The sequence below is a fragment of the Prinia subflava genome, chromosome 1 (assembly GCF_021018805.1).
Source record: "Prinia subflava isolate CZ2003 ecotype Zambia chromosome 1, Cam_Psub_1.2, whole genome shotgun sequence".
Taxonomy (NCBI): domain Eukaryota; kingdom Metazoa; phylum Chordata; class Aves; order Passeriformes; family Cisticolidae; genus Prinia; species Prinia subflava.
Window position 1 is genome coordinate 49,179,457 of NC_086247.1, and position 15,392 is coordinate 49,194,848.

Consider the following 15,392-nt stretch of genomic DNA (forward strand, 5'->3'; position numbering starts at 1 on the left):
ACATAATACATGAATGACTGGGACTGGTCAAGAATCAAGACTCCAAATGTGAACCTTATTTAACATGAATGCATGCCCATGGAAACCCCACACAATTTCTTTTACCACTAATCCTCCTAGCAGAAAATCTAAATAGAACTAGAATTTTACCAAACACCAGATGATGTCCCTGAGCTGTGAAGGGTACAGTAAGATAAAGAGAGAAAAAATAATTCATTGTCATTCCCAACGTAGTAGTTAAGCCTACCTTGCCCTTAAATGTATTTTGCAACCTGTATGATTTTGTAATTGTACAGCTTTGTGCTAAAGATAATACAATAACCTTGAATCGTGCTTTATAGCAACACAATCAATTAACTACTTACATATGGACAAACACTTGAATATATTGTATTGTGTCTGGATGCTACGTTACACCTCTCTCGTAGACTGCATTCAATTAACTCAAGGCTGTTGTGAGTTCCTGAGCATGCTGCAGAATAAAGTCCTTCAGAGAAAGGGCATTTGCCTCTTGTGTGTCAAGATACTCAAACTTTAGATTGAATGAGTCCTCTGAAAGTTTAATTTCGGCACTATTAGTGCTAAAAAGTCTTTTTAAGGCCTGTTGCAATTTAAGGCAGCTGAGGAAACGAATCAGACTAGCTCACTGCTCATTGCCCAAAGACCGTGTAGTCAGCTAGATAAAGGCAAAAATGCATCTTTGTTTGCATGCAGTCAAATGCCTTATGTTCTCTGGATCTTTTATAGCATTTATTAGAAGTTTTCAACTTCCTGAGATCATAAGTAAAGGGGTACGGGAACCTTAAAGTTACGGGGTTTTTCTCTACTATTTGCATTAGCTAACAAGAAAAAAGGTGCTCCATTGTATTTTCCCAGCAACTGATCTTACTTGGTGTTCTGAAAATACAAGCTGAAGGGATATTGAAACTATGGGAATCCTGGGATACAAAGTTATGCTTCTTTATTAATCATCCATCCTTCTTGCATGCTGACATAGGCTAGTATTTATTTAAGAATTATTGGCATCATTTGGTTTCTTGAATACTTTGTATTACCAGTATATACCAGTGCGACTGTGTTCACTCAACAGGGTGAAACAAATTACACTTTACCTATCAAATACAATCATCATTTCCCATTTTGACTACTCACAAAAAGCTATTTGCATCCCATACACAAATTTAATGCTTGTACCTGTGAAATTGGCAGCAGTTCTGTAAAGAAAACTGATTCCTTATGAATGATTTTTCAAACGTAAATGTGAAAACTCAATCTTAAAAAAATTCAACAGCCCTTTTTCCATTAATATAACTTTCAAAGTCAATAGGTTTGCAAGCTTTTTATTCTTGAAAAACACAGTGGAGAGAGGGCAGAGCTGGCTTCCCAGGAGAAGTCTGTTAAATAATAAATATAAACCCCAATAACTTTCAGGCACTTCAAACCAGGTACAAAATACAGAAAACTCACAGTAGTTAGTCAGTTAGTCAGCACCAGGGATTCAAGTAATTTTTATTCACTTGCGCAACTCAGGACAGTTTGTCTCTCACTGAACTGCTGTTTAGACAAAGCATCCACAGCAAAAAAAAACATTTTAAACATCTTGTGTAGGAATTTCCTACTAGGAAATACATCTTGTGATATGGCAATTTAACAAAAATAAATTAAATCTATACATGATCCTCTCAAAGGCAGAGCAAAGGAAGGTTTGCCAGTGCTTTGGGGAAAATTCTCCTGTTGCTTATATCCTCTTTCAGAAATTTTCCTTCTAATCTGCAGACCCTCCCTATGTCTTCATAGTATGAACTCAGGGATAAATTTACACCTATGGCAAAAGACCTAGCAGGGACTGAGCAAGAAAATACACATTAGAGGGTACAGGTTGGGACAGGGAATCCAGTCAGACTCCTGTTTAGCAGCAAGGCAACAGTCGTGCACTGTAGGATGAGAGAGTGCACTTGTGAGCCAAGCCTCTGGCTAAGCTGGTGTGGGCTGCTCTCAGGGAACAGAGAGGGGAAGGGGCACAAAGATAAGGTTCCTAAATGCCAGCTGTCCCTTGCTGCGGGCTGCAGTGTCTGAGGTGAACACCTCCAGCAGTGACATCTGCTTCTCCTCCAGCTGACAAGCCAGACCACTTGGTATCAAACACATCTGGTTCAGGGTCTGCTAACCCTGACCTTGCTAAACCCACTGGAGAAATTCTTCATTCCAGTGGAGAAATTCTGACATCTTTCTTCCTATCTCACCCAGCACTTTTCAGTCATTCCCTGCATTGGACAGGGTGCATTGCTGAGTTGGGTCACCTTTCAGCAGAGACCTTGACTTTAGACTGTGCCCCTCACTGGGCCAGCAAACATCTGTACAGAGCTCACATGAGTCCAGGTGAAAAGTTGAAGTGTGCTGCTGACAGATTTGTACTCAAACGTAGGTGGGAGCCTGAGTCAAGCCTGTGGTGAAGACATGGTTCTCGGTCTAGATATTCCATCACAAGAATGACAGATCCAACATGCATCAATGCACTGTCCTAAATGACACATTTCATTATTTCCTTTCAAGAAAGGAAAGCAAATAAAGCAAAGAGGTAAGGACAAAACATGATGAGTGAAAATACATATGGATATCCATAAGCACATGTGCCCACCCTACACACACACTGCATAATGTAATTGCATTTCCCATGATAACACCTTCAGGGAGATAGTTCAATTTCAGCCATGAAATATAGCTCCATTTTTATGGGCATATCATAGATTTCAGCTGGCAGTTTACCAGTTGATAGTTTGAGGCTGAAGGAAACACTTTCATTCATTTCACTGAGGGTAATCATGGTGTGCAAAGCCACTGATTAAAATGATAATCTGAAAGAGGGCCAGAAGTGAGAGAAAACCTCTCTGCTCCCTCTTGCCTCTACTTGCTTCCTGCTCCTCAGTGCTGGATTCCTCAACCTTTGCCACACAACTTGCTGGTAAATAGTCTGGGCTAAAATTAGATATATAGCAAAGGGTAGGTGTTACCATCTGCTGCATGTTGTTAATTCTTGATGGCCTGATAACATCTATTTTTGATGTTCTTTATTAGCTTTCTGGGGAGGAGAACAGAGGGATAGGGCTCTAGTGCCACCATCAGTGGTTTGCAGTATTTGCTGCTTTTCTTCAGTTAACAGCCACCTCTGCCACAACAAAGGAGTTTTAGAAGAACATGCTAGGTGAGACAAGAGATCATGATAATATTTGAGATACTATCCTTCATTGCAGTGCTTTGAAATCATCACTGCTTTTTCTCATGTGTTTCAGGAATGGTGTTTCTGAACTCACCATTTGCATTCTCCACCTACAATCATGCTCCCAAAGATGGACCAAATAAGCCAGATAAGTGACTTAGTACACATGACTCTCAACCATTTACTAGGTAGAAGGATGTAAAAGATGGCTCTTTAAAAACAACAGCTGAAGGCCTGAGTTGCCTTTCTGATCTTCTACATTATACAGGGCTAAGTATTTTGCATCATGTTTGGCTAAGCATACTGCAAACAAAATCTGGGAAGAGAAAATAACTCAGAAACTAGCTCAGGCCTCTCAAACGAAAGAGAATCCTTATCATAGGTGAAATTTTCAAGTGAAAAGTTAATGAAATATTTTAAAGGTTAATAGTGAAGACTACCTTTTTAATACAAGCTTGTCATGCATTACAAGTTTTTGCCTGGAATCCTAAGATTTATACTTACCCATTATTTTGGAGTTCCAGCTTTATATAGACTTACTCTTATCTTGCATATCCTCACAAATGCTCCTTGATTGCATGCTATCAATCATCTCTTCCTAGAGTCCATGTTGGTCATACTCAATAGTTCTCTTTCTTCTGCAAGGTGCCAGAGATTCACTATGACACCAGCTTGTGACAATTAAGTGCTTCATCCTCTAATGAAGCAGACAATGCAGCAGTCCAGCTCTCGATCCCACTGAGCTGCTGTCCTGGCTGGGTGCCTCTGCCATGTTGACCTGTCTGCCCAAAGCCCTTCCTGAGAAAGCTTGGCTGTGTTCTTCCAACTGCATGAAACAGCCAACAAGCCAAGCACTGCTATCCAGACTGGCAAGTGTATTTGTTTTCAGCATCTCTGTGGTGAGTCAGTGAGACAGATGTACTCTTGAGGGCTAGCAAAGTCACATTGCCTTTTTATGAATAGCTGAGATATTCAAAACTGCAAAACAGCTTCCCAGAGGAGGCAAATGCGCCCCAGCCTGAGTAGGTTTAGGCCCTCCTGGAAGGCTCAGTGTCTGGAAACATTAGGAGGTAAGAAATATCAACAGCAACTGTAAATGTCAGCAAAGAGAGTTCCTGCTTGTAACTGATACATTAAAAATCCCTATCCAGTGGGAAAACTGTATCTGATATTTAGCTCTCCCCCAGACACAGAGCTCTGCTACATATAGATGGAATACTTGTAACTGAAAGACATAAGCACTCTGGATGCTTTTTGAAAGCCTGCTGAATTATTTGTCTTTTTCAATCTAAAGAGATTTATATTATATATATCATGTTACATAACATGAGCAGCTATACTAGGACAAGCAGAAAAAAGGGAATGTCTGCAGGTGAAAGCATTACCAAACTCCAACACACTATGTGACCTAGAATCAAGAATTGTTAGATACTTAGCTCAGTATTTCTAAAATTGTGGTCCATGATGTTTCTAAGGGTCAGTAAAAGATACAAAAGAAGTTAAAGCGTTAGCTATCAGGAGCCACTGTAGTTCATTTCTAAAGGAGCTGTGTTATGGATGTGGATTATAACACGAGGCTGCAACGTTCACTAGACGGGATACTCAAATACCCTTAGCTGCTACCAGCAGCTCAGTTCCTTCAAGGCAAAGCTCAAGGCAAAGTGTTAATTAAAATCGCCGTAGCTGGCAGTTATGGTTTGGGTTGATAACCCTGTAAGACATGGAAGGAGCTATGTCTGATGCAGCGAGTAAAAATGCTGGGATTACATGGAAAAAAGGAGTCAAAAAATAGTCACAGATGGTTTAGAAAATACTACGCCTGCCTTATAGGGAGCTATCTGTTGTTTTCTACAGTCTGAATAAGCTGAGAAAATCACAGAAGGGATGATCCGTGATGAGAAAAGTGGACACCAGAAGCTGTCAGGCAAAGGCTTTGTTTGTGTAATCTAGCACCACATCATCAGCTTCCAAGATAACTCACAAGTTCATAACAGCTGAGGACCATCACATGTACTCCTGCTACGAAGAAATGGAAAAAAGAATAAAGGTCTTGCAAATATGAAATTGTCACCTGTAGTACCCACTCAGAGAAAGAAAACTAAATAGCTGTATCCCTAAATCTCACTCATATACTCCCTTCTCTCATAAACACGCAGACACACAGAGTATGCAGAAGGATAAGGACTGCTTTCTAATCCCTGGCTATTGGAAAGGAAGATAAGTAATCCTCTGTAATCAAATCTGTATGAAGCTTTCATTTTTTCATAATAAAGCATTCGTGTTACAGATGCCCTGCCAGATTTTACCATCTTGCCATTATATTGATTCTTAAATAAGAAAGCTATCATACTTCTGACTGCTTCTCATGAGGAGACTAATTAGATTATTTCATCATCTGGTTCATCAAAGCAGGAAATAGTTAAGTGTCACAGCTGGTCTCAAACTAAGTATCTAGTACCAAGATTTTAAATGAAAACTATTACATCTTCAGTGGGTAAGCACTTCATAAATAGCTAGACAGTAAAAAATGATGAAGATAACAAATATCATCTCACATCCTTGGGCTGAAAAAGGAGTCTTAACTCTACAAGTGCATTTGGATTTATTTTCTCTTGCTTTTGCTAGTACTATCATCAAAGAAGTTTTCCATAATGAACAGATCTGGAAAACTGAGAGAGCTATTTAAATTTCTGGCAAAGATTTATGACTGAGAATTAAAAACTCTGAGGCAGCACCTTCATTTTAAATTAATCTCCTGATATTGGTGCAACCATTCCAATCAGAGTACTCACCACTATGGAAAGATCAACTACAGGGAAGCACATCCCCCTTGCAAAGGAACCATCCCACTGCCCAATCACTATTCACTGCCCATCATTCCTTTCTGAATTTGTAAAAGATCTTCCTCTCATGCACACACTGTGTACATTAAAGCAAATCCTCCTGTAAAGAAACATATGTGACAAAGCCACAACTTTGTTGTGCTTCTCCTTCTATATATATACACAGAGGAAAAGACAAACTACTCATGGGAAAGAAGAGTTTGTTCACCACAGTGATTTGGAGTGAAATTGCCACCTAACACCAGCAAACACTTAGGAAAAGGCCTAGGCTTTGCAGGTCTACTTAAGACCTCAAAAAGAGCAGTGTGACAATGGGTAAATAATTTTCTTTAAAGAGTGTTCTCACGAAAATCATATGTAAAAGCAGAGTCTCCATATTATACCAAAACCTCAGTAACTTTGTTATGGGATAATATAATCCTATTTCTCTTACAGACCTATAATGTCATTATGTAAATGGCTATACAAAGCCATGATTATATCAACAAAATGAAATTGTTGTGTATGACAGTTCCCATTCACTGCAAATGAGGCTTTTCAGCACTGTAAAACCAGAAAGTTTCTTCCTATAATGATGTTGGGGGTTAGATTTGGTTTTGTTTTTCTTCTCACAGAATTTTTTCCCACAAGTTTCCAAGAAGCCTTGATGACTACTTAGTCAGAACAAAAGGAGTACTTGAGGGATATGGCAGCACAAGGCTACACCTATTGTTTTTGAGTCCCTGGGAGTGTCCCTCAGAGGGGAGAAATGATGAGCTTTGGGAAAGGTAAAACGACAGATCTGGGGGAGGGGGAGGCACTCTTGCTCTCAGCGCCGAGGAGGACGGTCAGGCTGCCCTCTGCCTCTGCCTCGTCCTGGGAAATCTACAGTCATCTGCTGTGTACCCGGGAATCCTGAACTCGCTTTCTCCAGCCTCTCCCCCCACCGCCGCTGCTTCTTCGGAGCTTTGAGGTTCCCCTGCTACTCTGTAGCCCTGCACTGCCCAGCCCTGCCGGGACACCCCTGCTGCTCCAGCTGCCAGCGCAGAGCTCCTCATCTCATCCACCAGCCCGGGACTTTTCCTTCCTTCCAGTTCGGCCTCTCGGAGTCCTGCAGGGGCACCCAGATCAAACTGCTCTGGGCTTTTGGGAAAGAAAGCCCTCAAGGTTCTTGGTTCTGTTTATTATTGATGCTGTAGTTGTTGTTTGTTTGTCGTTTTGTCATATATACTAGTAAAGAACTGTTATTCCTACCCCCAAACCTCTGTCTGAAAGCTCCTTTAATTTTTTTTTAATTGGAATAATTTGGAGGGAGGGGATTTGAATTCTCCATCTCTAGGGAGGTCCTGCCCCTTCCTAGCAGATATCTGTCTTTCAAACCAAGACAGATTATTGGTGCCCAATGTGGGGCTTGAGGGCATTGAGAGGAAAAGGAATAACAGTTCTTAAGTGACCTTGTGCACTGGGTATAGAAACCTCCCTAAATAGCATCATGTGGTCTAGCTTACCTTGGTTTGGGTGGCATGTGGTTGTGGCTGTGTTTCTCCCATTTGCAGGCCCTTATTTAAACATGGCCTCTATTATCAAGGCTACTGTGGCTGTTATCCAGTTTGCACTATGGGTTAATAAGGTGAGGAATTCATGGATTTTTAACTTCCTCTGGAAGGCAGGCACATGGATACATGGCTATCACACTCTAAGTGTTTGTTTGTGGGGTTACTTTAACAGTGGGACCTATTGTGAGGAAATGACACCAGGGGAAATTTTTTCCCAACCCTTTACTCAGCTCTTTGGGTCTATTCCACCAGTTTTTGAAGGGTTTAAATCCTCTCTGAATGCTAATGATATCATACAATGGCTAGTATTGCTCACAGGCCTATTCTATTTAATATTCCGAGATAAGGGGAGATTGGCCTGGATAACCACCCTGATACCTACCCCAGAGAATAAGGATACTGCCCTAGAGACTGGGGATGCTGCCACGGAGCCTGACACTGCCCCACAGACTAAGGATGCTGCCCCACCACCTGACCCTGACATAAAGCCCACCTCAGAAATGAACCACCCAGATTGGGTGGGAGTTCTAGTGAAAGAGATAAGCCAGGTGCTGAAGGAGCACCTTTCCCCAGCTGCTGGCAAACCCTCCCCCTGCCCTGAAGAGGAAGAGTCTGAAGGTGCAGCAGTGGAACCCACAGACGTTACAACTGTCCAGGTTCCAGCTGAACCACAGGGGCAGTCACAGCCAGCAGCAGTTGCCCCTGTGGAAAGGAAGAAATATAAGGTGAAATCAGAGCACCCAAGTGATAAAGATAAAAAAGGAAGGCCCTCACAACCCACAGGGGAGCCAGAAGTTGAGATCATCACCGAGTCCCTGTCATATGAAAATCTCCGTACTCTGCAAAAAGATGTTGCACGACGGGGACGTGAGCCTTATACAGCCTGGTTACTTAGGGTCTGGGACCTTATGGGTAGAGATGTGCAACTGGATGGTGGTGAGGCAAGGAATATGGGACCCTTGACCCAAGACTCAGGTGTGAATCAGGTATTTGTAAGGGAGCAAGGACCCCTTCACCTTTGGGACCGGCTTTTAATGAGTGTAAGGGAGAGGTTTGTCCACAGAGACAGAATGCAGAAGCACCACCTCAGCATGCGCTGGAAGACTGTTGAGGAAGGGATCCAACAGCTGAGAGAAGTGGCAATACTGGAGGTAGTTTTTGGGAGGGATGGACAGCATAACAATGACCCCGACAACGTCAGGTGCACAGGGCAAATGTTGTGGAATCTAGCAACTAAAGGGCCATCTGAATATAAAACATTCATGTCAATGATTAATGCTGATACCAGCCGAGTGACTGTAGGTTCTGTAGCCAGCAAGCTTAGAAATTTTGACAGTATGATCAGTGGCCCAATACAGACTCAGGTCTCTGCCGTGGTTAAAGAACTCCAAGAGGAGATAAGGGAGGTGAGGGAGGAGATGAGGAGGAACAGTTCCCATGTGGCACCGGTGCGAGCCACAGGCCCCAGAGTCAGAACCCAACGTCCCTCAGCTAGAGAGAGAGAGTACATCCCAAGAGCTGACCTGTGGTCCTTCCTGCGTGACCATGGGGAAGACATGGGAAGGTGGGATGGGAAACCCACTTCTGTTCTAGCAGCACGGGTGCGTGAGCTCAAAGAGAGAAACACTAACCGAGGGGGTTCCACTAGAATGAAGGTAGCCTCAGCCTCCCATGACCAGGCTGTCAGGTATTACAGAAATGAGGATGCTCTGTCAAACCCCCTTGAAGGAACCTCTACTATGTATGCACAGGAAGAGAGTAGTAACCGGTGCTAGAGGGGCCCTGCCTCTAGCCAGGAAGAGGCACGGGAAAACAGTCTTTTGGACTGTGTGGGTTCTATGGCCTGGCACATCAGAGCCACAGAAATATAAAGCTTTGGTTGACACCGGTTCTCAGTGTACCCTAATGCCGTCAGAACATGAGGGAGCAGAACCTATTTCCATTGCCGGGGTGACAGGGGGATCACAAGAATTGACCCTGTTGGAAGCCAAGGTGAGCCTGACCGGGAAGGAGTGGCAGAAACATCCAATTGTGACTGGCCCAGAGGCTCCGTGTATTCTGGGCATGGACTATCTCAGGAATGGCTATTACAAAGACCCTAAGGGGTTCAGATGGGCTTTTGGAATAGCTGCCGTGGAGGCAGAGGGCATTAAGAAATTGAACACCTTGCCTGGATTATCAGAGAACCCATCTGCAGTAGGACTCCTGAAGGTAGAAGAGCAACAAGTACCTGTTGCCACCTCGACAGTGCATCGCCGGCAGTATCGGACGAATCGAGATGCTGTGATCCCCATCCACAAGATGATCCAAGAGCTGGAGAGCCAAGGGGTGGTCGGCAAAACCCACTCACCCTTCAACAGTCCCATCTGGCCTGTGCGTAAATCTGAAGGAGAATGGAGATTGACCGTGGATTACCGTGCTTTGAATGAAGTGACTCCACCGCTGAGCGCCGCTGTGCCAGACATGCTGGAACTCCAGTACGAGCTGGAGTCCAAGGCAGCGAAGTGGTACGCCACAATCGACATTGCTAATGCTTTTTTCTCCATTCCTCTAGCTGCAGAATGTAGGCCTCAGTTTGCTTTCACCTGGAGGGGCGTGCAGTACACCTGGAACTGACTGCCCCAGGGGTGGAAGCACAGTCCCACCATCTGCCATGGACTGATCCAGGCTGCACTGGAAAAGGGTGAGGCTCCAGAACACCTACAGTACATTGATGACATCATTGTGTGGGGGAACACAGCAAGGGAAGTATTCAAGAAAGGAGAGAAGATCATCCAGATTCTCCTGGAAGCTGGTTTTGCCATCAAAAAGAGCAAAGTCAAGGGACCTGCCAAGGAGATCCAGTTCCTGGGAGTAAAGTGGGAAGATGGGCGGCGTCAGATTCCCATTGAGGTCATCAATAAGATCACTGCGATGTCTCCACCGACCAGCAAGAAGGAAACGCAAGCTTTCCTAGGCGCCATAGGCTTTTGGAGAATGCACATTCCTGAGTACAGCCAGATTGTGAGCCCTCTCTACCGGGTAACCCGCAAGAAGAACGATTTCCACTGGGGCCCTGAACAGCAACAAGCCTTTGCCCAGATCAAGCAGGAGATCGCTCATGCAGTGGCCCTTGGCCCAGTCAGGACAGGACCAGAAGTGAAGAACGTGCTCTACTCTGCAGCCGGGAACCATGGCCTGTCCTGGAGCCTTTGGCAGAAGGTGCCTGGTGAGACTCGGGGTCGACCACTGGGATTCTGGAGTCGGAGCTACAGAGGGTCTGAAGCCAACTACACCCCAACAGAGAAAGAAATCTTGGCTGCCTATGAAGGAGTCCAGGCTGCCTCAGAAGTGATTGGCACAGAAGCCCAGCTCCTCCTGGCACCCCGACTACCTGTGCTGGGGTGGATGTTCAAACGAAAGGTTCCCTCTACCCACCATGCCACCGATGCCACATGGAGCAAATGGACTGCCCTCATCACTCAGCGCGCCCGTATCGGAAACCCAAATCGCCCTGGGATTTTGGAGATAATCACAAACTGGCCAGAAAGCGAAAACTTTGATCTCACAGATGAAGAGGAACAAGAGCAGGTGACACGTGCCGAAGAAGCTCCGCCGTATAATCAGCTGCCAGCAGAAGAAACGTGCTACGCTCTTTTCACTGACGGTTCCTGTCGCATCGTAGGGATGAACCCCAAGTGGAAAGCAGCCGTATGGAGCCCCACACGACAGGTTGCACAAGCCACTGAAGGAGAAGGTGGATCGAGTCAACTTGCAGAACTCAAGGCTGTTCAATTGGCCCTGGACATTGCTGAAAGAGAGAAGTGGCCAAAGCTCTATCTCTACACTGATTCATGGATGGTAGCCAATGCTCTGTGGGGTTGGCTGGAAAGGTGGAAAAAGGCCAACTGGCAGCGTGGGGGAAAACCAATCTGGGCTGCTGATGAGTGGAAAGACATTGCTGCTCGGGTAGTCAAGCTACCTGTAAAAGTCCGCCATGTAGATGCCCACGTCCCCAAGAGTCGGGCTAATGAGGAGCACCGAAACAACGAGCAAGTAGATCAAGCCGCCAAGATAGAAGTGTCAAAGATAGACCTAGATTGGCAACACAAGGGAGAGTTGTTCCTAGCTCGATGGGCCCACGACGCCTCAGGTCATCAGGGCAGAGATGCCACCTATAAGTGGGCACAAGACCGAGGGGTGGATCTAACCATGGACAGCATTTCTCAGGTTATCCATGACTGTGAGACATGTGCTGCAATCAAGCAGGCTAAGCGAGTGAAGCCCCTATGGTATAGCGGGCGGTGGTCCAAATACAGGTATGGGGAAGCCTGGCAGATTGACTACATCACCCTTCCCCAAACCCGCCAAGGCAAGCGCTACGTGCTGACCATGGTGGAAGCCACCACTGGATGGCTGGAAACCTACCCTGTGCCTCACGCTACTGCCAGGAACACCATCCTGGGCCTGGAAAAGCAAGTCCTGTGGAGACATGGCACCCCTGAGAGAATCGAGTCAGACAATGGGACCCATTTCAAGAACAGCCTTATAGCAGCCTGGGCTAGGGAACATGGCGTTGAGTGGGTGTACCATATTCCTTATCACGCACCAGCAGCCAGGAAAGTTGAACGGTGCAATGGCCTGCTTAAAACCACCTTGAAGGCACTGGGTGGGGGAACTTTCAAGAACTGGGAGATTAATTTAGCAAAGGCCACATGGTTAGTGAACACTCGAGGTTCCACCAACCGAGCAGGCCCTGCCCAATCTGAGCCCCTGAGAACAACAGATGGAGATAAGGTTCCAGTAGTACACATGAGAGGTATGCTGGGAAAAACTGGATTAATTCTGCCTCCAGCAAAGACAATCCCATCCCTGGGGTTGTCTTCGCTCAGGGACCAGGATGCACCTGGTGGGTGATGCAAAGGGATGGAGAGACCCGATGCATACCTCAAGGAGACCTTGTTTTAGGATGAACTACCCACATCATGTGTCTGTACCCATATCTGTATGTATAGATGTATATAATTTAGGTCATGCATGTATTGCCACTATATATATATATTTTAGGTTTAAATTCAATGTAATAGGTTGGTATGGGAAAAAATTCGGGGTGGATGATGTTGGGGGTTAGATTTGGTTTTGTTTTTCTTCTCACAGAATTTTTTTCCCATAAGTTTCCAAGAAGCCTTGATGACTACTTAGTCAGAACAAAAGGAGTACTTGAGGGATATGGCAGCACAAGGCTACACCTATTGTTTTTGAGTCCCTGGGAGTGTCCCTCAGAGGGGAGAGATGATGAGCTTTGGGAAAGGTAAAAAGACAGATCTGGGGGAGGGGAGGGCACTCTTGCTCTCAGCGCCGAGGAGGACGGTCAGGCTGCCCTCTGCCTCTGCCTCGTCCTGGGAAATCTACAATCATCTGCTCGTGTACCCGGGAATCCTGAGCTCGCTTTCTCCAGCCTCTCTCCCCACCGCCGCTGCTTCTTCGGAGCTTTGAGGCTCTCCTGCTACTCTGTAGCCCTGCACTGCCCAGCCCTGCCGGGACACCCCTGCTGCTCCAGCTGCCAGCGCAGAGCTCCTCATCTCTTCCACCAGCCCGGGACTTTCCTTCCTTCCAGTTCGGCCTCTCGGAGTCCTGCAGGGGCACCCAGATCAAACTGCTCTGGGCTTTTGGGAAAGAAAGCCCTCAAGGTTCTTGGTTCTGTTTATTATTGATGCTGTAGTTGTTGTTTGTTTGTCGTTTTGTCATATATACTAGTAAAGAACTGTTATTCCTACCCCCAAACCTCTGTCTGAAAGCTCCTTTAATTTTTTTTTTAATTGGAATAATTTGGAGGGAGGGGATTTGAATTCTCCATCTCTAGGGAGGTCCTGCCCCTTCCTAGCAGATATCTGTCTTTCAAACCAAGACAAATGGCAACGGTAATGTTGTTGATTCCTGCATTTTTTCCTTTGAGGTTTATCACAATTAACCTTGAAGAGCATAGGACCAAAAAAATAACGTGTGGAAGTTGCATCATGCAGTGAAAACCGTAGTAATATTTAGATTCCTTCTATGTTCTACACTTCCTTGACCTTACTAGAAATTTAGACATCCTCATAGCTTTGCTGGGCAGTTTACTTGGTCAAAAATAGCTCTTTGTAATCTAAACTCTCTTGGGTTTTTTTTAAAAATAGGCTGTAGACCTCAAAAGTTTCAATGGAAGTTTTGAGTGGGTCATTTTGATGTGGAAAAATGTGATTTTTATGTCATAACTATCTTTTTGAAGTTATATGAACCAACAGATGAACCATGAACTTCAGAAAAGGACACATACTTTCTTTCTGAACTCAGCCTAACTTTTGGAGTGCACAGAGTAATGAAAGATGCAAATAGTTTAAAACACACATGGAATAGTTTGAGGGCAGTAACAGTGTCATAAGAATATTTCCAATAAGCTGTGTCCTGAATTAATAGCATACAGCTGTTACAAGACAGTGGTATTAAATAAACTGGTAAAATTTAGCTACAAACTTCAGTTATGAATGATCCTGTAAAACATGACCCATTATGTTGATATTTTTAGCCTATTACATTTTTAGCTATTCTTAATTTTCTAACTTATTTCTGCCTTTGTGCTGGTTTTATCTCAGATGCATTTCATTTTCTACCTAGTAGCCAGTGTTTAGCAATACTTGGTATTTGTGCTGAAGAAAAGGCCAGAAATGAAATTCAGATTTTTGTACAATTCTGCAGTTGACCTGTAACCAGCAGTGTGCAATTGCTGTACTAAAAATGCTGGCTGGGGAACTACACCCACTCTTCTTTGTTGAAAAACATCTCAAGCTCCAAAAAGGCAAAGAGATGGATCTTTACAGATCTTTACAATAAAGTCTCAAACGTGTGTATGAGCTTGTCCACAGCAATGGTTTAGCGAACCATGAGCACTGCAGTGGCACCAGCTGTGAAGTGTACAATTCTCATTATTCCACCCTTTTTGGGCACTGTTTTCCACTTTCTCTGTTTTTTCCTCTTTACAGACCCTTGTTTTCTCATACATAACTTATTTTCTTATCTCATAACTATGTGTTATGTATACTCCTTAAGGAAGGACAGAGAAGGGAAAAAAGAGGAGGTCTAAGACAGGCAAAACTGAGTATTCCAGTGATCCCAGGTGCTTAAAGCACTGTAGGCTCCACAATCTGAGGCAAATGGAGGCAATGTTACAGATAAAATGAGAATGTCTGACCTGCTTCTCCCTTGACAGAAGTTATTGTTTGGGTTTTACACAGGAAAAGGAAAACTGAATATGGGTGCCCAACATTCCAACTAGTGATAAGCAATACTGCTATTTTATTTTAAGACAATTTACTTACTGAAATGGGAAAAAGGAAGACATGCCACTGCATATTGAACAATAGGGGGAGAAAATATTACTCAAATTTTGCATTTGCATCATTCACAGCATTTTAGTAGTAGTATTTTAACCATGAATACTATCTCCCTAGCTCACCTGAAAAAAGTCTCCTGTATTCCGTCAGGGTTATAATTTCCATAAAGGTCATCAAATGAGGACTTACTTTGTTGTTTTGTTACCAAACAGGTAGCACCAGAGAACTGATAAATAAAAATCTCCTTGTGGATAAGTAGTCCTGCTATGGTACTGTTGTCCTATTTAACTTTTTTACTTACAAATTTGGCAACACAACAGAGAAATCACTACTTTCTCTCATGTGGCTTGCACATTATTATGTTCTTGTGGCAGCAGCCAATTTTGCTATTGCCACAACTTCCCATCCTCCTGCTTACATTTACTAAGCAGCCCCTCGTTCCTCCCTA